Source organism: Sorex araneus, chromosome 1 (assembly GCF_027595985.1).
Source record: "Sorex araneus isolate mSorAra2 chromosome 1, mSorAra2.pri, whole genome shotgun sequence".
In the NCBI taxonomy this organism is placed as follows: Eukaryota; Metazoa; Chordata; class Mammalia; order Eulipotyphla; family Soricidae; genus Sorex; species Sorex araneus.
The window spans coordinates 368536985-368559662 of NC_073302.1; the positions used below are offsets into that span (position 1 = coordinate 368536985).

The 22678-nt window shown below is 42.9% G+C and overlaps 1 pseudogene; it reads left to right on the plus strand.

Annotated features, from left to right (window-relative positions):
* Positions 1–21659: 21659 nt before the first annotated feature.
* LOC101540623 (40S ribosomal protein S15a-like) lies at positions 21660–22099 on the plus strand (annotated as a pseudogene).
* The last annotated feature ends 579 nt before the right edge of the window (positions 22100–22678 follow it).

The following is a 22678-nucleotide window of genomic DNA, read 5'->3' on the forward strand; positions in this document are numbered from 1 at the left end:
AACCTCCAGAGAAAAGAAATCAAGAGTCTAGATTTTGGACCCTTATGAAAGAGTGAGGAGAGCTCTGAAGTATGCACAGGCTTCCCAAAGGATTGTTCCTTGAATCGTAAGTTTAGCAAACACTGTAAAGAATCACAAGAAATTAGTTCTACTGTTATTCTTGGCATGGCGTCGTATTAAACTGCATCCTCTTTCTGATTCATCTCCGCCACAGCTCTGTTGCATAGTTCTAGGACATTGCACTAGGAAAACAAATCATACTGTTAAATGCAACCTCTGCCCTCTTACAACAGTGCCTACTCATGACAGGAACCTGGTTGATGCTTCACTGTCATAGCCAGATATCAGAATATTGAGTAAAAGATAAAACTCCCTGACAGAAACTTGGTTCCACTACATGGCACAGCTCCCAGGCAGATCACATGGGGCTTCATGCCACATTTTTTCCCTTTCTGAAGAATGTTAAATGTTTTCCTAACAGCTTCAGTGGAGGATAGAATGACATTTTACGGATGCCATGACGTCTCTCTGTTCTGAACTTCCATCAAGGCTCAGATCATGCCCCAAACCTACCGGATGTCCCACTAACCCGCTTCTCGGAATAGTGTGTGTTCTGCTCAGGTTCTCCTGGGTGTCATTGATGTACTGACTGGTTTCCAGGCAGCATTACAATGGTGCAGGTTTTTTTTTTTATAGTTTTTTTTTATTTGCTTTTTGGGTCACACCCAGCAATGCTCAGGGGTTACTCCTGGCTTTGCACTCAGGAATTACTCCTGGCAGTGCTTGGGGGACCATATGGGATGCCAGGGATCGAACCCGGATCAGCCACGTGCAAGACAAATGCCCTACCCACTGTGCTATCGCTCCGGCCCCAATGGCACAGGTTTTAAGGCCAAACTGGAACAAATTTTTGTTCTGGAATCTATAAATCATGTCATTGAGATTATTGAACTTCAAATTTTCAGTTATTTACTAGTGGGCTTCCTTTTTTTTGGGGTGGTCACACCTGGCAATGTACAGGGGTTACTCCTGGCTCTGCACTCAGGAATTACTCCTGGCAGTGCTTGGGGGACCATATGAGATGCTGGGGATCGAACCCGGGTCAGCCGCATGCAAGACAAATGCCCTACCCACTGTGCTATCACTCTGGCCCACTAGTGGGCTTCCTTGATGTCATTTGTAAATGGGGAAGCAATTATACCTTAAGTTATACAGTTAGAATCTACATAAAGTATAGATTTTATGACTTTACAATTTCTAGATTTCAGCACCCTGCCTGGCACATAGTAGGGACTGAAAGAACATTGATAATGCTCTCTCTGCAATTGATTGAGTTTCTCAAGGACTCCTTCCCCCCTTCCTTCCCTTTCTCCTTCCCTTCTTGCCTTCCTCCTTTCCTCTCTCCTTCCCTCTCTCCCTTCCTTCCTTCCCCTCCCTCCCTCCTTCCCTCCTTCCCATCTCTAGTTTGTTTTCTTTGGGGGCCACACCACAGAGGCCCTAAGGGTTTATTCTTGGTACAGTGCTCTGGGGCTGATATGCAGGTGTGTGTGTGTGGGGTTTATACCAATGATGACCACGTGTAAGGCAAGAGCATTCTACCTTTCAGTGTCTATGAGTAGTAATAGTTTGAAGTCCCTGCAGAGGAATGAATGAAATGAACAGGAGTAATGGATGAACAGAGTTGATGAATGAATGAAATATGGAATCTCCTTAATTGATTTGCTAGAAATTATCAAGAATTTAGAAACAAAAATCCAATTTATGGACTGAAGATATAGTACAGCCAGCAAGGCACTTGATTTGCATGTGTCACACATGGGTTCAATTCCTGGCACCTTATATGGTCCCTCGAGCCTGCCAGGAGTAATTGCTGAGCTCAGAGCCAGAGTAAACCCTAAGCACCACCAGGTGTGGCCCCCAAACATCAACAACAACAAATCCAATATATAAACTTTTCTTTCTTATGTATACTTAAAAAAGTCACAAAATAGTACTCTAGCTGTATTTTCAGCTAGAAAAAATGTTATTCAGTAATTTAACATACATATCCATAAACTAGTCCATATCTCAGGCAGAACAGTTTACTAAAAGAAGTCTGGATTTTAGAGACTGACTGGCTTTAATCCCAGCCCCAGCATTTACTGCTTGTGTGACTTTGGGGAAGACTTCAGTTCTTTGTGTTTGGGTATGTTCATTTGTCATCTGTGGTAAATGAAAACTCTCCTTTGGGAGTGGTTGTGGGAATGGAGTGGTACATATATAGCGCAATTGGCGGATGCTGCCTTTTTGGTTCTAGGACAGAGGAAGGCCAAGGGAAAGGCCTACGGGGCTCATCATGGTAGACAAAGCAAGAAAGAGAAGACAACTTAAAATAATGGAAATGATTGGCAAAATAGAAAGGCATGGCCTATAGATGTGTTATAGATTTATTTTTGTTTAAAAAATATTATCGTTTTTGCGTAGATGGCACGTATCCATGATACGAAATCCAAAGGGTACTGAAGGGTTCTCAGTGAAAAAGAAATCACTTTCACTCTGTCTAGTCCAGTTTACTGATTTAAAAATATCTGCTTTTTCCCCTGTGTGATTTCTTCCAGAAATACTCTATACATAACTAACAAAATTATCTCATTTCCCATGATTTAAGGTTTTTTTTTTTTCTTCTTGGGTCACACCTGGAGATGCACAGGGGTTACTCCTGGCTTTTGCACTCAGGAATTACTCCTGGCAGTGCTCAGGGGACCATATGGGATGCTGGCAATTGAACCCAGGTCAGCCGTGTGCAAGGCAAATGTCCTACCCGCTGTGCTATCACTCTAGTCCCAGCCATGATTTAAGTTTTACCTACTGTATCAGTGGTGGTTAACTAATTGTGAGTTTCAGAGCCTGCTTTTTTCTTTTTTTCAACTGAGTGTGTCAATAGTTATTCCTTTTCAGGAGACATGAGGCTTGACACTTTCCTTTCTTGTATTTAATGTATTAACCAGTACCCCACTGGTGGGATTTTAGGTTGTTTCCAGTCTCTTGTTATTACAGATAAAACTACAGTGAATAATCTTACCCATGTGTGAGTCTCTGTGCAGGACAGTTTTGTAGGAATGGAATTGCTTACTCAAAAGGCCAGGACAGTTTGGGCAGCCAGTGAAAGGGAGAGGTTAAACCACTTCAACCTCCAATGAGTGTGACAAGAAATGTTCCTTATAATTTTGTCAGCATGGGATGCCACCTGTCTTCTTGATGTCTGTGTATCTACTCAGTGAGGTTTATCTACTCTGATGTCATAAAAATATTCTTTTCTCAGGGCCAGAGAGATACAGCGAGTCAGGTGCTCATATTGCACACAACCAATCCCCGTTCGGTCCTTGGTACCACATATAGCCCCCAAGTACTTCTAGGAGTGATCCTTGAACACAAAGCCAAGAGTAAGCCCTGAGCATCGCTTCCCATCTCCAAAAAAAGAAAGTTCTTCTAGGTTTTCCTTGTATATCTTTAAATAGATATTTTTGAGTACTGACTGTCACATGTCAAAGTAAACTATGCAGGTCACACCCTGGTGAAACTACACACACACACACACAAATGTAGATTCTTTCTACAAGAAATGAATTGCACTCCTTCCCCTTTGCACTTTTTTTTTCTGTTTTCTACGCTTTTTGCATTGATTACGTATTACTTCATTACTCGAGGAAATATCAACAAAATTAAAATGTACTTCTTTGACCTTTTAAGATAGCCCTCAGAGTATGTTGGAATGCTAGTAATGCCACTGGCTTTGCTTTGGAAATAGTTTGTTGGGGTTTCCACCCAGAATAACAGACTTCCCTGTTGCTAAACCCAGTGGAAGCATTTTAGCTCTAATCTTACTTTTCTACTGGCATATCTGACTCCTGACCACACCTCCCTGCTTGTCCTCTTTGTCTTCTCCCTGTGGCTCTTCCCACATCTCAGATGCCTCCCAGTTCACTGACCTAGCCGCCCCAGCACAGCTGACATGTGGACGGGTACTACACACAGGTGCCGCAAATAAGGCAAGTGGCTTACCCGCTGTAATATCTCTTTGGCCCCCTCAAGTAGATTTTTCAGATGAAAAATTAAGAATTAAAAAAGTTGAGTAACAAGGCCAAGAGCACTTAGCAAGAAAAGCCTGAGTCCAATCAGAGGCTGGGGACTGCTCCAACGCACCCCTGCACGGCGCTTCTCACTGTGCACTGACCTACCCTAGACCTTTTTTGCCTTTAGCAGGCCAGCTCCGTCCTGGTGTGACTTTACTTACCTTTCTCTTTCATGCAGTCCCAGGCTACAGGATGTTACAAATAAAGTACATGTTGGTTACATGCAAAACAAAACAAAACAAAACAAAACAAAACAAACCAAGGGACTGGAGCGATAGCACAGCGGGTAGGGCGTTTGCACATGGCCAACCCAGGTTCGATTCCCAGCATCCCATATGGTCCCCTGAGCACTGCCAGGAGTAATTCCTGAGTGCAAAGCCAGGAGTAACCCTGTGCATTTGGGTGTGACCCAAAAAGCAAAAAAAAAAAAAAAAAAAAAAAAAACCAACAAAACAAAACAAAAAAACACATAAACTCCCAAGTTTATAAGAAATAAACAAGTGTATGTGTGAATTCAAGTCGCTGTGTGTTCCAAGGCATTGATCATTCACCTGCATGCTAGACAGATAGCTAGAATGCGTTGATTCCCTACAGACACTTTAAATCCACCATGCTAATATTCCTAATATTCCTTAAGATCATACATCTGGAAAGATGTAAGTTTTCAGTGTCCTGTTTTTTTCTTTTTTAAAAAAAGAAAGGCTGACAAATGAGAATTCTGGCTCTCTGAATTCTATATTTGGGGTTAATCCTTCACTTTAATTATGGTAGATTCAGTGCATCAGAACCTACTACTGGCCTTGCCCTGGCCCATAAAGAAGTTACAATGACTCAGTTTGATTTGCATTTCCTTGGTCTTGTAAGGCCATTAACTTCTTTTTGAAGACCCACTTGCCTTCCCACCAGAGCTCAACGTAATTTACTTATGGGAAGGACCATTCATTTCCTAAAAGTGAGTAGGCTTCCTCTCATGGAGTAATTAGCCACAAAGGCCTGGAACAGTTGAAATCCCCTGACAGTCTGTGGTTCAGCCCATCGGAATTTGGTAATCACCCAAACTCAAGGTAGGGCATTCTGTTTTAAAACAATTACATTCCAGCTGGAAGAGGAATATTTGGGCAGAATGACGGGTATTTCTACCCTTGGAATTGACAGCAGTCGCTCCGGGAAAAGCTCACTAATGCCAGTTCTCCAGGATAGTGTTTCCTCTTTATTTCTCTATTAAGTTAAAAAAAAAAGTAAAGATAACACGTGTTGGACAAGGCCGCCAGCGCCTAGATGACCCCGTTATCAGTTCTACCAGTGCATCACTTTCCTGGCCATAGGCTACTCCACAGGCACCTGAATACACACATACACTTGTGTATTTCTTATTTTTTTCTAAAGTAATAACAATATGCACTGTGTATACTCTGCTGCTTGTTTTCCTCATTCAACTCATAGCACCCATCAATAGCCCATCGAGTTAAGCATAGCTTTTATTTAATAATGTGTGCATAGCATGTCCCATGATTTAACCAATTTCCTCTTGATGAACATCCCATTGTTTTCAGCTTTCCCTCTCTATGGGAAACCTGCAGGAGACATCTATGCACTTATCTTCTTGCGCATTGAAACATTTATTTCTGAAGAGCCCTAAAAGTGAGGTTGCTGAACTACAGAGTTGGTTAGTTTCTAAAACAACCTTAATATATGAGCAGAGGAAGGAAAAAGGGAAGTGATGTACTTCTGTATGCCAGGTACTACAGTCGGTACTTTCCATAAGTTGTTTAGTTTCATCTTTGTCTACTGCCTCTGGTCTTGCCCTAATCCCTCCTCTACATAACCACTGATGAGCATAAGACTTCTCTGTTAGGAAGCTCTTCTTGGTTCTCCTCTTCGCCACAGGAATAAGCTCTATTAACATGGCTCCAGATTCTTATCCTTCCTTCCTTCCTTCCTTCCTTCCTTCCTTCCTTCCTTCCTTCCTTCCTTCCTTCCTTCCTTCCTTCCTTCCTTCCTTCCTTCCTTCCTTCCTTCCTTCCTTCCTTCCTTCCTTCCTTTCTTCCTTCCTTCCTTTCCTCCTGACTTTGCTCAGGGATTACTTCTGGCAGCACTCAGGGGACCCTATACTGGTTGCATCTGTATCAGTCACATGAAAGTGTCTTACCCACAGTCCTATCTTTTCTGACCTCTTTTGTCTCTCTCTTGCCCTTCTCCCCTTGGTACATTCCAGCACACCTCAGCTATTTGCAGTTACTCCTCTTAGCAGGCCTGAACTCTCTGGAGATCTTTGCTCCTCTTTCTCTTTCTTCACCTTTTCCTTTGGGGAGTTTCTTACTCTTCAGTCAGCATTCTGTCAATCTCTTGCTCTTTCTGAACACTTCGTGCAGGCTAGTTTGTGAGTTAGAAAGCCTTGATTGTGTGGCAGGGGCTTAAAAATCTACAAATCTCAGTGCCCTCAGATAACTCATCAGCCAAAGTCTCCTCCGAGTTTTGGTACTCTTGGGTACCCACCTCAATTACTAGCTGATGGAGTGGATAGTAGCACCCCTGTTCTATAATTGTCCCTTCTGGAAGACTTGGATTCCTCAGTTGATATGGCAGAGGAGAGCACTGAGAATGTTATGCTGGCAGTTTGATGTGTTTACCCAGAAATTTGCAGGTTACTCCCATCAACGACCAGCCCCATCAGACAACCTTGCCTAACTGCAAGGGGGTATAGAGAAAGGCCAGAGGAAGGGAGAATTGGACATAGGTAGACACCTACATCAGATGAAATGCCACCCTCCCTATATGTCTTTTGAAATTGCTTTTTGATATTTAAATGAAGGCTTACATGTTGCTCAAACTAGAGTGGGCACTTCTACTTCATGGTGTTTGTGTATGTGTTTTAATAGGGACCACAGCTAACATAGTTGGGGGTCACAGGACTATACCAGGTGGTACTTAGGGATCACACAGTTCCAGGAATCAAATTCGAGGCCATTCACAAGTCAGCCTTGAGAACGTCTCCCTCACCACAGAATGGATACTCTGGGAGGATAGAGGACTTTGTCTGTTCATCTTCTAGTTTCTAGTATCTGGCACAGTGTATGGTAAGTAGTAAATGGTTGAGAACTATTTGAGAAAGTTAATTCATCAAAAATCAATAATCAACATATATATGGGGACTAAAGTTCAGAGAAACAAATCAACTCACCAAATGATCACACAGTTAAGTGGCAGAGCTGAATTTATTTATTTATTTAAACATTTTATTTTATTGAATCACCGTGACAAAAGTTACAAAGCTTTCAGGTTTAAGTCTCAGTCATATAATGATCAAACCCCCATCCCTTCACCAGTGCACCTGTTCCCAAACCAAGAACCCCAATATACCCCCCCCCACACCCTCTGCCCCTGCACCTGAGTGGCCAATGATCTTCAATTTATTTTCTCTATACTTTGGATATATTCAATATTTCAACAGAAAACTGATTATAATTATTTGGAATTTCCCCCCAACAATCAAACCTGCTGAAAAGGCTTCATTTGATAGTTTGTTTTCCATTGCTGAGAATGAAGATTAAAGGAGCTGTTGCGGCCGTGCGGTTTTGGATTTCTGTTGTTTTAACTCAGCTCACAGTCTAGATGCATTTCTATAAGTCTCTGGGTGCCAAAATGGGTTAGTAGACCACCTGGATCATAGTCTTTAAGGAGCAGAGGGGCCAGCCGTGTCATGAGTGGCTGCTCTGGATCTCATCTGGGCCCAGGGTGTGCCGGTAACACCTTCATCCCATGAACTCTTGTGCGCCACGTCACGACAAGCAAATACCTCTGGGTTATGAGTCTTAGAAGATGGCAGACGCCATGTGGGCGCGCTGCTCCTGTTGCCGCTATCATCCCACTAGAAAGAAAGCATTGGGAGAGAGAGAATCCTTCCCCCTCCCTGGGCGGCTTGCAGTCGTAGCTCAGCTCACAGTCTAGATGCATTTCTATAAGTCTCTGGGTGCCAAAATGAGTTAGTAGACCTCCTGGATCATAGTCTTTAAGAAGCAGAGGGGCTGGCCGTGTCGTGCGAGGTTGCTCCGGATCTCATCTCGGCAGAGCTGAATTTAAACCCAAGGTATCAGATTCCAAAGTGCTAATGTTTAGGAAAGATTCTAGACGTTAAAATCCCCAGGTCTGATTTGGGGAATCAACAGTTCACCCATGGGCGATGAATTATATCTTAGAGATGCAATACTTCTAAAACTTCTTTAGTCTACCGAGTCTGGGATCCAGTGTAAAAATAAATTAAATAGATCTTTATGATCCAAGATCTCCCAGGTATAAACTAATCATACAAAAATGGACTGGATTGGGGGCTGGAGCAATAGCACAGCAGATAGGGCATTTGCCTTGCACATGGCCGACCCAGGTTCAATTCCCAGCATCCCATATGGTCCTCTGAGCACCGCCAGGGTTGATTCCTGAGTGCAGAGCCAGGAGTAACCCCTGTGCATCACTGGGTGTGACCCAAAAAGAAAAAAAAATGGACTGGATCAACCAGTGCCAAGCCAAACTGGAGGACACTATGGTTTCTATCAGGGAATCCCTCTGTCCTCATTGAACATAACTGAATTTAAATAAAAACCCTATTTTATAGCTTGTGCAGCTATAGAGTGTAGCCTCTGTTAGTAGGCCTCTCTGAGCCTCTCTTTCATTATTTTTTTTCCTTTTTCCTTATCTTGTAAAACATAACTAACCATAAGGTTTCTCATCATGCTCTAATCTTAGGTAAACTACAAACTGCTGACTTTGTGCTCCACTGACTCAAAATTTTAGCAGAGGGTCTGGAGAGATAGCTCAAAGGGCTGAGTATATGCTTTGCATATAGGAGAGGACTTAAGTTTGATCCCCAGCAATGCATGCTACCTTGTGCAGAGAGCCCAGAGTAACCCCCCAAAATTACCTGGTACGGCTTAAAAAGCCAAAACCACCAAAATCAAACAAAAGTTAAAAACCTCAAAAATTCTAATAGAACTTATGATAAAGACCCTATAGTATTATGATTATCCAGAGAAACTAAACAATAAGATATGTGTGTCTGTGTGTGTGTAAATATACATACATGCACCTATATATGTATATATAATTAACATATATGCTAATCTTATCTAGAAACAATCTCACAGATAAACATAGACTAGTTCATAGTTAAATATCTGGACACTACCATGGAGGCAGGGGGAGGGTGGGAAAGGGGGGTTATATCGGGGATATTGGTGGTGGGGAATCTGCACTGGTGGAGGGAAGGGTGTTTGATCATTGTGTGATTGTAACCCAAACATGAAAGCTTGTAACTATCTCGCAGCGATTCAATAAAATTAAAAAAAATTATATATATCCGGGCACTCCATATACCCATCAAATTGACATAAAATTAACTATACCTAAATTTCCTTATACTCCTATACTTTTAATTGTTTGCTCATTTTTTTTTATCACATTCTCCTTATGTGGTTATTTTATGTTGTTAAAAAGAACATTAAGGGATTGGAGTGATAGTATAGGGGGTAGGGCATTTGCCTTGCATGTGACAAACCCAGGTTTGATTCTCAGCATCCCATATGGTCTCCTGAGCACTGCCAGGAGTAATTCCTGGGTGCAAAGCCAGGAATAATCCCTGTGCATTGCCGGGTGTGACTCAAAAAGCAAAAAAAAAAGAAAAGAAAAGAAAGGAAGGAAGGAAGAGAAGAAAGAAAAAGGAAGAAAGAAAGAAAGAAAGAAAGAAAGAAAGAAAGAAAGAAAGAAAGAAAGAAAGAAAGAAAGAGAGAAAGAGAGAAAGAGAGAAAGGAAGGAAGGAAGGAAGGAAGGAAGGAAGGAAGAGAGAGAAAGAGAGAGAAAGAAAGAGAGAAAGGAAGGAAGGAAGAAAGAAAGAAGGAAAGAAAGAAAGAAAGAAAGAAAGAAAGAAAGAAAGAAAGAAAGAAAGAAAGAAAGAAAGAAAGAAAGAAAGAAAGAAAGAAAGAAAGAGAGAAAGAAAGAAGGAATGCTAAAAGGGGTTGAAGAGGGAGGGGCTGGAGTTTGTGCTCTACATGAGAGACACAGACTGGATTTGTGACACCATATGTTCCCCCAGTACCACTGGGAGCAGCCCTTGAGCACTGAGGAGTAGGTCTTATGTACCACTGGGTGTATCTCCCTTAAAACAGACCAAATCAAACAAAAACCCAGTAAAAGACTGAGCACTGAAAGTGATATGATTTTATCTTTAAAACACGCTTTAAAATAGAAATGATTTGCTAAGAGTTGAATTAGAAGGGGCTGGAGAGACTGTTTAGGGGCTAAGGTGCTTGCCTTGCATGCAGCCGACTCAGATTTGATCCCCAGCACCCCATGTGGTTCCCTGAGTACTGCTAGGAGTGATCCCTGAGCACAACTGTGTGTAAACCCAAACCTCTCTCTCCCCAAATGATGAGTTAAATTTCAAAAATGGATAGAATTATGATACTTGTGTAAGATTAGGGAAAAAGGAGATATATAAATCTTTCATAACACACAATAAAGTAGGCTTTTTTTGGGGGGTGGGGCACACCTGGTGGTGCTGAGGTGTAACTCCTGGCTCTCCACTCAGGGGTCACCCCTGTCAGGCTTAGAGGAACCATATAGAAAACCAGGGATTGAACCTGGGTCAGGGTCAGCTACATGCAAGGCAAATGCCTTATCCACTGTACTATTTTTCCAACCCCAGTAAGGATTCTGTTGAGTTCAAAATAACTTTACTGTGAGTTGGGTATTTTTTGCTTCTTGTTGTTGTTATTTCTGTTTATTTACTTATTTTTATTGAATCACTGTGATCTGTTTATTTTACTTAAAAAAGCTGGCTTTTACTGATGTAGCAAGAGTAGCACATAACATTTGATTTGGTTTAACAAACATGTTTGTAATCTCTTATATAAGAGTTAATAGCTCCAGGATCTTCACACACTTTCCTCTAAGGAAACTTTATTGGACCATTTTTTTTTTCTTTTTGGGTCACACCCGGCATTGCACAGGGGTTACTTATGGCTCATGCACTCAGGAATTACTCCTGGCGGTGCTCAGGGGATCATATGGGATGCTGGGAATCAAACCCAGGTTGGCCGCATGCAAAGCAAACGCCCTACCTGCTGTGCTATCGCTCCAGCCCTATTGGACCATTTTTAGCAGATTATTCATACAAGCAATACAAAATTGATTGTTTTTTTCTGCTTTGGGGGACACGATTTGGGATATGGGGTGGAAACATTCGAAATATGGTGGTGAGAAGGTGCAGTGGTAGTGAGATTGGTGTTTGAATATTAAATGTAGTGAATTATTTTGAACAACTTTATAAGAATTAAAGTTTGGGGGAAAATTGGCTTTTTCCCTCTGTTTTGGCAGGCCTTACCTGGCTGTGCTCAGAACTCACTCCTGATTCTGTGCTGCCAGGGATCACTTTTGGTAGGGTGCCAGGCCTCAAACCTGCGTTGGCTGCAGTCAAGGCAAGTGCCCTGCCCTCTAAGCTATTTCTCCAGCCCAAAACGGACTGTGTGAAAGAGTAATGTTAGGTTTACAGTGAACTCGAGTGGCAGTCACAGAGCTGCTCCTGCTCACCCTGTTGCACATAGAAGCTTCTGTCCTCATCCCCATCTGCACCAGAGCGGCACCCACACGACACCCCAATCCACAGCTTAAATCAGGGCTTTCTCTTGGTCTTGTGCATTTGATTGATTTTAACAAATGTATAATGGCATGCCCACTGTTACAGGGCACAGGGCAGCTTATAGTCCCCTAACGTTCCCTGGGCCTGTTTATTCTGCCCCTCCCTCCCCATTTCCTGCCTCCGGCAACCATTGATCAACACAGGCAACACTGTTTCTTCAGTGTTATCTTTTCTAGATTGTCAAATTCGGAATCAGCAGTTAGTCTTTTCAGATTGAATCAGCAGTTAGTTTTTCCAGATTAGCTTCTTTCATTTGATAATAATGCCATCTATGTTCTTTTCATGAGATGATAGCTCATCTCTGATTAATTTTCTCAAGACTCTTACCACTAGCTGAACTTGTACTTTTTACCCATCTGCATGCATACTTTTTGTTTGTCTCTCCTACAAGTATGGGACTTTCTAAAGAATAGAAATTTACCAGCGGTCTAATTTATGTACGTTTCCGTTATATTACAAGTACTCAAAAAATGAATGAATGAACAATTGAATCTTTTACTATTCTAAGCCAGTCAGTTAGGAATTTGTTCTTCATATATATGAACTAAGAGTCCATCTGATATTACTGTTTCAGTGGGTTTTAAATGTGATGGACTTAAGACTTTGAGAGCCTTTTAGTTTTGATGTGGAGCAGGAGAATTTATAGTAATCAAAATAGAAGAAATCAGGGCTAGAGAAATAGCAGTAGGTAAGGTGCTTGCCTTGTATGCAGCTGACTGAGGTTTGAACCCCGGCATCCCATAGGGTTCCCTGAGAACCACCAAGAGTGATTCCTGAATGCAGAGCCAGGAGTTACCCCTAGCATCACTGGGGATAGCCAAAAAACAAAACAAGCGAACAAACAGAAACCTACAAAGAAATAATTGGTTTTCAACAAAATAAAATTTAATAATTTAAGCAGTAATAGAATATAGATGAGAATTCGTTATAAATAATGGTTTAAAATTTCTGGGGTTAGAGCAATAATACAGGGGGATAAGTAGCTTGCCTTGCATGCAGCTCACCCTAGGATTCCCCAAGCACTTTCAGTAGTGATTCCTGAGCACATAGGTAAGAGTAAGTCCTGAGCACAGCGGGGTGTGGCTCAACTCTTCCCCCAGTCTATCTTTGTGGGATGGCCTGAATTTCTTTTTAAAAATTTTATTAGTTGAGAAAACCAGTTCATTATCTCCTATATGAATGGAAGAAAAAAGATGTGGGAAAAAATACTTAAAAGTTTTTCAACTGCTTGCCAACGGTGAGACAGTTCGAAGGCACTCTGGCCCAGAGCTGAAGCTACCCTCAAGGAAGGCCAAGAAAGCCCACCCAGAGAGGGAGAGGAGATCCTGACCCCATCTCTCTTCTCAGAGTAAAACTGAGAGGGAGTGATGTTTTATGGAAAACGTTTTTTGTATTTTCACCTTTAGGGATTTTGTCACTTTGTGCCTAGTTTTTACATGGAATGATAGCAATTCTGAAAATACCAAAACACACACACCGTCCACAAGTCCACAATTGAATTGTGAGTTAAATATATGAGGGGACCTAAAAACATTCGATTTATTTTGAGTGTTGTGCTGTAGTCAGGCCAGGATGGGTGCATGGGCCAGTGCAGACTGGACGATACTCAGAATGCTCAAAGGTTCGAACAAAAAACAACCACAACCTCGCCAATGTCATTCTTGCCCTCCAATAGAATTTGAACAGTCATGATACTCTGATCTGTCTCTTTCTTTCATGAAGTGATATAGGGCTGCCACGGCCTTCGGGTTCATTTCTTGTGTGCTGAGACAGAATGCGAGTTTCCTACTATATCAGCTCCCTCAAGGTTCTCTGCCATAGAGGAGTGCAGGTATTGGTTACCAGAGCCAGTTAATTTCGCTTTTTCTCTAAAGAAAGATAAAACCTCACCTTTAAATAATGCAAGATCTAATTTAGTACATTTTAAAAATAGAACCACATTATTTAATAGGAAATACTAACAAGAGCAGTAACAGATAACCTGCACTTACCTTAGACAAGTTTTAGGATTGGATTCCTCTGGGGGTATGCTCAGTAGGAACTCAGCAAGACCTCAGACTTTCCCTTATGCTTGTGGCAGACTTTGTTACTCAGGATAAACTTGACTTTGAACGGTTTTGTCCTGAACATACAGTATCTTCTTTCTTCCTGCTCAAGTGTTTTCATTCCTGTACTTCCACTCAAGTTCTGAGTTATTCTTTATGTTCTTTTCCTGCAATTTAAGGAGGAACAGATGATACCGTTTCACGCTTTTTCATTTCTGACAACCCCCTCACCCTATCTTTATCATTGGCTATCATTGCTTCCTTCTAACCTTCAGTTAGTATAGAATTTACATTTCAAGTGTTACTGCCTCAGATCTGTTTCAGCTTTTTAAATTAGCTCTTGACATTGAAGATGTTTCGAAATTGAGTTGAGTAGTTTCTAAACAGGTGTATAATTTTCAGTAGTGTTTTCTGCCCGCACGGCAGAGCCTGGCGAGCTACCCATGGCATATTCGATATGCCAAAAACAGTAACAAGTCTCACAATGGAGACATTACTGGTGCCTGCTTCAGCAGATCGATGAACAATGGGATGACAGTACTACAGTGCTACAGTTGAGAAAAAACAAAACAAAACAGCAGGGTAGAGTTGAAATAGGTTTGGTTCTTCCAATGGGGTTCAAAAGGAAATTTTAGGTTCTTCCCCCGCCAAAGGATTATTTTGCAAAAGTTCAGAGTCTATATGTGTCTGTTTGAGGGGATACTGGTGTCCTGCCTGGTGATCCAATAGACGAAAGGGTTAGAATGACGCATCTTAACTGCAGCCCTGCTCCAGCTATGGCTCTCCCAAATCTGGTCCCATGTGAGGCTGTAGGACTGTTCCTGTCTCTTTCTGTGACTTTTCTTGTAGTTTAAAGGTAGGTTAGATCTGGATCTGAGCTCTCATTTTTCTTCTTCCAATTTCTACACGTTTTTTACAGCTTTGTAGGCACAAATGTCCATAAATATTCATTTTGACAAGCTTTTCCAGAGACTTGGGAAGAAGAAAACTGACATCTGAAGCAGTGGTGTGACCATGTGGCTAATATGTGGTAGACTTCAAAATGGCCCAAGTTTTCAGCACTCTGGACCTTCTAGGGTTGAGGTGGGGGGCAGTAGAGGAGGGAATGTCCTTAGGGGTGGTCACATACCATAGAGTGGTGCAACTTCAACTCCATAGGTGAGTTCCAAGTCCACCTTTCAGCTCCCTGAACCCTTCGCCTGCTGTTCCTGCTTCTTCCACTCCCTGCTGCTTCCTGCCAGTCTCAGGTGAAAACCCGGCACCATTGCCCATAACGTTTCGTCCTGCATCTCACACATAGTCTTCTGGATGTCTTATCAGTCTTCCTTGATAAATGGCTCTCAGATTTATCAACCTGTGTCTGTTTCTACGGCTACTACCCCAGTCTAGGTTTCTAATTTCTCCCATCCTGACCATACTTTTCCAGCTGGCTGCAGCCCAAACTTTCCACCTGTGATTCCGCCGACTCTCTGCCAATTGGTCTAAGAATCTTCAGTGGCTCCTAGTGCTGACAGAATAGAAGCATGATGATGTGACCTTCTGTGCCCTTTAGGTATGGTGCTGTCCTGTCCTCCTCTCTCTTCCCCTCCCTTTCTCCCTTTCCCCCAATGATCCCCAGCCATGGTCGGGGATCATTCCTGGCAGTATTTTGGGAACCCTATTTGGGTATCACTGGTTGAACAGGAGTTGGCCATGTGCAAGGCAAGCATCACCCCTGTTACTAGTTACTATCTCAGTGCATCCCACTGCTCCCCCATCCCTCCCCTTGTTCTTTTTGGCCTGATTTCTTTATTTTAGTTCCTGACAGTGTCAGCTCCTCCCCGCCACATGGACATCTGCTCCTTTGTCTGGAATATTCCTTCCCTTCTTTGCTAAACCACCTTCCACTCACCGTTCAGATCTTAGCTCTAGGCTTGTTCCCTTTCTCACTCCATGGTACATGAATGAAGGCAAATAGCAGATTTTACTACTGTTACCCCAGTGTCTAGCACAGAGCATGGCATACAGCAAGTTCTTAGCAAAACTACTGATAAATGGGGCTAGAAAGACAGTACAGGGGTTAAGATGCAGTCAATCCTGGTTCCATCCCTGTACTATGGTTCCCTGAACACCTCACACATGATCTGAGCACAGAAGCAAGAATACTGCCCGAATACTGCCAGGCGTGGCCCCCAGACCTCTTCCCCCTACATTGACAAATGCATAAGGCTTAGGTTCAGTTCTTCCTTTATATCCCTCTGATCTAACTCATCTTGCTCTTTCACGTATTACATCTGGCTGGGAACATGCATACACCCAAGTTTCTTTGATGTTCTCTGACCCATAAGGTGACAGCTGTAGCATATCTCAGGCACTTTCATTGTCACTTTCTAATCTGAGTGTCTCAGATAGGAAATTGCAGAAACCTCGTGACTGGAAGGAAGGGAAAGATTTAGTAAATTACCCGTCCTCTCTCTTTTTTTAGTGAACTTATGGGGAAATCCCTTTGACCATGAAAACTAGAGACAGAGACAGGACGGAGGCCACAGATGATCATGGTTTGATTCAAGGTGCGAATCCTGGGTCACATGGGAGAAGCAGATGGAAACCCATAGTTAGTCATAGAATATGGAATTTCTTCACTTGTGGTAACTATAGGTTTAGGGTGCTTTGCTGGATAATGTGGCTAGTTGTCTCAGAGGTTTTTGTTTGTTTGTTTTTGGAATACACCTGGCTGTATTCAGGGCTTACTCCTGGCTCTGCGCTCAAAGGTCAATTCTGGCAGACTCAAGGCACCATATCAAGTGACAGAACTGAAAGGTGCATGCAAGGCAAGCACCCTGCCCTCTGTGATATATCTATAGCCCATATTTTATACTATTATAAATTCTTCTTGCAAATTTCTTTTTCCCAGCTCTTTGGGCCACATCCAGTGGTGCTCAGGACTTATCATATGGGATGCTGAGGCTCTAACCCAGATCTGCAGCATGCAAGACAAGCCCCCTATCTGCTGAATTATCACTCCGGCCCCTTTCTCAAATTACTTAAGCTATAATCTACAGCGAGTGAGGATCTAGGATTGTAAGTGATTTGGTTCCATATTGTAGGACACCTAATCAACAGTACATTCACCAGGCTAAATAAACTATTTTCTTTTTTTCTCATTTATCTTTTAACATGGCAGAGCCTGGCAAGCTACCTATGGCGTATTCAATATGCCAAAAACAGTAACAACAAGTCTCACAATAGAGATGTTACTGGTGCCCGCTTGAGCAAATTGATGAACGATGGGACAACAGTGCTACAGTGCTATCTTTTAGCTTTTTTTTTTTTTTGGCTTTTTGGGTCACACCCAGCAATGCTCAGGGGTTACTCCTGGCTTTGCACTCAGGAATTACTCCTGGCAGTGCTTGGAGGACCATATGGGATGCCGGAGATCGAACCCGGGTTGGCCGAGTGCAAGGCAAACACCCTACCCGCTGTGCTATCGCTCCGGCCCCTCTTTTAGCTTATTTTTAAATTTAATCTTATAATTGTTTTACAGATACATGCAATATATTTTATATGTGCATAAATATATATAACATACTGTGATGTGTAAGATGCAACGAATAGATGGTCCCAACTGCTAATGTTCATGATAATCATAGCAGCTACAGCTAGGCTCTGACCCTTGTCAGATGTCTGCTAAGCCAGATCTACAGGAACCATGCTAGCTACCAGCTCTCTGACCCAGGATGCTAAAGAAATTATTGGCCTGAGGCGGAGGTGGGGTGAGGTACTCAGACATCTCCCCTGAGCATCTAGGAGTGTCCCCAACAATCAGACAGTTGGCATTGTGAAACTAGGGACTATCCCAGATAAGCAGTGCCCTTTTATTATTTCTCTTATTTCTGTGGAAGGCAAGTAGGCTTTGATGCTTTGTTTGGGGGGCCCAGGGAGGGTGGGGCAAAGTAGCATTCACAGCTTCCTCTTTTTCCGAAGCATTGACACATTGGAGTCTGTCTGCTTGCTTACTAGACACACTAATGATATGTCATCCTTAAGAAATGGCACTTTTCAGGGGCTAACAATAATACAGTGGTAGGTCATTTGCCTTCCACATCGCCGACCCTTGTTTGATCCCCAGCATCCCTTTTGGTCCCTCGATCACTCCAGAACCAGGAGTAATTCCTGAGCATTTGGTTTGAACCAAAACAAAAAACCAAACCAAAAAAACAAAAAGGGAACTTTACAGATGTAATTCTAAATAAAATAAATGAAAACATAATGTATTATATAGTCTGATTCTCACTCCACGCCCCCCTCCCTTAAACATTAGCTATTTGTCTAGCTTAATAACATTAGTTGAATACATACTTTTTGCCTTCCAGAATGCCACTAACACTACAGAAAAGGATTTCCTTTTCTTTGGTGGGAGATGGGGTGGGGTGGGGGGGAGGGGTTGTCATGAGACGTGTTCTGGGGGTCTGGGGCTACTCCTGGTGATGCTCAGCCCAGCTGAGTGTATGATCTGGACAGAGAAAGGGATTTCCTTTTAAGAAAAAAAATTTTTTTAAGTGAAAGCTGATGAAAGAGGAATAACAACTTAGCATTTTAGAAGGAAGAAGGGCGGGCGGTAAGAGAGTGCCGGCTGATGTAGTGGAACCAGGAATGCTGAACTTTTCAGGCCAAGAAGAGAGCTAAGAGCTGCTGCTGTAACTTGGCTCTGGGTGGCCCAAGGCTCAATAGTGAGCTGGGATAGGGGCTTAGGGGAGTGAGGACGGGAGAGGAAGGTGGAAACTGGGCTGTCTGGGTTAGGAATGCCTGGTTGTGGTGAAACCTGCACTGTGTGCTGAAAAGAGGTGTGGTCTTTATGTGTCACTGCCCCCTCACCTGCGTTCATTAGCCTGTATTCATCCTCTTGGTAGGGGCTGGAAAGAAAATTTGACCAAGGAAGCAGAAAGACGCTGGATTACCAACACTGCATTGCCTTCTCATAACTGTGGAGTGATGCTCAGGGTCAGTAATACCCATCCTCAAGCTTAACATTTCCAATAAATCTTTTATACTCTTCTTTCATTTATTATTTATTTATTTATTTATTTATTTATTTTATTAGAGAATCACCATGAGGTACAGTTATAGACTTACAAACTTTTGTGTTTGTGTTTCAGTCATACAATGATTGAGTACCCATCCCTCCACCAGTGCCCATTCTCCACTACTGATGAAGCTAGTATCCCTCCCCCCATCCTCCCACCTCACCTCTGTGGCAGGGAATTCCCTTTTGTTTTCTTTCTCCTTTGGGATGTTGTGGTTTGCAATAGAGGTATTGAGTGGCCATCATGTCCAATCTATAGTCTACTTTCTGCACGCTCTCCCATCTCGAGCGGGTCCTTCAACCACACTTTACTTGGTGTTATCTTCTCTATCTGAGTTGCCTTTTACCCCAGCATGTGAGGCCATCTTCCAAGATGTGGAGCAGACCTTCTGGTACTTATCTCTACTATTCTTTTTTTTTTCTTTTTGGGTCACACCTGGCGATTCACAGGGGTTACTCCTGTCTCTGCACTCAGAAATCACCCCTGGCGGTGCTCAGGGGACCATATGGGATGCTGGGAATTGAACCTGGGTTGGCCGTGTGCAAGGCAAATGCCCTGCCTGCTGTGCTATTGCTCCAGCCCCTTATCTCTACTATTTTTTGGGAGTTAGTCTCCCATTCTGTTACTTTATATTCCACAGATGTATACTCTTCTTTTAAACATGAGCAGGTGACCAGCTATGGGAAGAAAGCATCTACCATGAGAAAATTTTATTTTATTTTATTTTTTGCTTTTTGGGTCACACTCAGCGATGCTCAGGGGTTACTCCTGGTTTTGCACTCAGGAATTACTCCTGGCAGTGCTTGGGGGACCGTATGAGAAAATTTTAAAAAGGCACTTGGAGGAGAAAGATTGTGTACTTATAGGAAAATCCTATTAGCACTTGTAGAAAATATTTCTCCTATTAAAGAAGAGCACAATCTATAGAAAAATATAATAATTGAGAACAAAACAGCCCTGGAATGCTGGAAAGAGATCAGAAGAAAAGCTCAAGAGAAAGGTTGGATTCAAAAAGTTGAGGAAATTCCCAGAAAGTGGAGCAAAAAGAAGAATCGAAAATACAAAGTGGGGGAGCAAAGTAGAGGAAAATATATGAGTTTAGGAGTCCCAACGATAAGAGTTCCAGAAAGTAAGAGAGAACAGAGAACACGGAGGGGAAAACACTTCTCAGAATTGGAGAACATGAATTTTGAGATTAAAAAAAAAAAGATCAATGATTGTGCAGCACAATGAATGGAAATATTCCTTCAACATATAAAGTCACATAATAGAAGACTAACACCCAAGGATAGTAGAGATAGGGGCCAGGAGGACTGCTCCATGGCTTGGAAGCTGACCTCATATGCTGGGGGAAAAGGCAACTCAGACAGAGAAGGAACCACCAAGTAAAGAATATTTAGAGGACCCACTCAGTATGGGAGATATGTGCTGAAAGTAGACTATAGACAAAACATGATGCACCCAAAAGGAGAGAGAGAGAGAGTAAAAGGGAATTGTGCCTGCCACAGAGGCGGAGGGTGGGGGATGGGGCGGGGGTGGCGGGAGGGGTACTGGTTATATTAGTGGTGAAGAATGGGCACTGGTGGAGGGATGGGTACTCGATCATTGTATGACTGAAATGTAACCTCAAAAGTTTGTAAGTCTGTAATTGTATCTCACGGTGATTCATTGAAAGATTAAAAAAAATCCCTTCAACATACTTGTGAAATTGTCTTACTTTTGAAATTAGGAAAATTGTTTAGGTCATCTACGAATGACCTTCCATCAGAAGGGCTTATAACTTCTCAACAGTAGCCCTGGGAACTAGAAAACTGTGTGAAATACTTATAAAATTATGAAGGACTTTGAGTCAAGTGAGAAGGTTAAAGAGAAAAACACTGTCAGACAGGTCTATTGAGAACATTCGCAAAAGGTCCCGTTCTCAGAAAGCTCTAAAGATGCGATTTGTGAAGATGACTAAGTCAAGAAAGAGGAAGGTCTGAGAAACAGCAGAGAAGGAAGGGAATCTCCTGGAGAGGCTGCAGGGAGGTTCAGGGGTGACTGAAGGTAAATCACTATGATTGTCTGACTCAAGACATAGCCTGAGAGCTGTCACTGTCTCTCTGTCCTCAGACATTGCACCTCAGTCTTTAAAAAAATTACTGTGGGAAACCAGAGCGATAGCACAGGGGTCAGGAGCACATATGTGGAACCCCAGTTCAATTACCTGGGACTGCACAGTCCCCCAAACATAGCCAGGTATAACTCAGGAGGCCCTCCGCACTCCTGGGAATGATCCTAGTGGCCCTGAGCACCGCCTAGGGTGACCCCAGTGGTCTCCAACCCCACAGGGCCTAAAGCAGCTCTGCATCCTGGGACCCTAAGATGACCTTCCTGCTCTGGTTGGCTATGAGTCACTGGGAGTGGATCCAGGCTCCCCGAGCACTACTTGGGAAGCCCCTCCTCCTTCTTGAAAACGATTATGGTTTTAACAAAACACATAGCATGACATTTAGCATATTATGTTATACTTTTATTGTGGCTTAGGACGCGGTTACAGTAATTTTAACTTCCATGACTTTGATATGCAAACGTACTGCACCTTCACCACCACCAAGTGCCCAATACCCTCCATACTGTCCTTATATCCCCTGTAGTTCAGTTCTTCTTTCTCCAACTATGTGGTCTCATGTGTACTACAAAGTCTCAGTTTTCCCCGTTTCTCTGCGCGCTCCCCGGGCCCGGGCTCTTTCCGCCATCACCCCGTGCCGCCGCCGTGGTGCGCATGAACGTCCTGGTCAACGCACTCAAGAGCATCAACAACGCCTAGAAGCGCGGCAAGCGCCGGGTGCTCATCCGGCCGTGCTCCAAGGTCATCGTTAGGTTTCTCACCGTCATGATGAAGCATGGTTACATCGGCGAGTTTGAAATCATCGATGATACCGTGCCGGGAAGATTGTTGTGAACCTTACAGGCAGGTTGAACAAGTGCGGTGTGATCAGCCCCAGATTTGACGTGCAGCTCAAAGATCTAGAAAAGTGGCAGAACAACCTGCTCCTGTCCCATCAGTTCGGTTTCATTGTACTGACAACCTCAGCTCGCATCATGGACCATGAATAAGCAAGACGAAAACACACAGGAGGGAAAATCCTGGGATTCTTTTTCTAGGGATGTAAAACTGAGCAAATAAAAAGCCTCACTGGAAAAAAAAAAGTCTCAGTTTTGTCATCCAAGACCAAGAGTTTTTAACCTCATTTGATATTGTCTGTTCCCTTGCTTTGTCTCCCCATATGTCTCAGATGAATAATGCCATTGGTATTTGTCCTTCTCCTTCCGACTTATTTCACCTCATATGATACTCTCCACTTCCATTCAAGTTGCAGCAAACTGTAAGATTTCATCTTTTTGTATAGCTGCACAGCATTCCATTGCGTGTTTCTTTGTAAGTTCTGGGACACTTGGGCTGTTTCCACACCCTGGCTATTCTTCTAAACATTGCAGTGAACCTAGGTTTGTATGTATCTCTCTGAGTGAATGCTTCTGTGTTCTTAGGATTGCTGCTCAGAAGTGGCCAGGCAGATGCTCAGCTGCTCCATTTTTACTTTTCTGAGATATCACCATACTATTTTTCACAAAGGCTCAACCAGAAGACATTTCTACCATCTGTGAGAGAATGACACTTTTCACCCCATCCCTGAGAACACTGGTTGTTTTCAGTCTTGTCTTTTTTTGCAGGGGGTGGATGGTCCACACCCAGTGGTGCTCAAGGCTTATACCTGGCTCTGTGCTCAG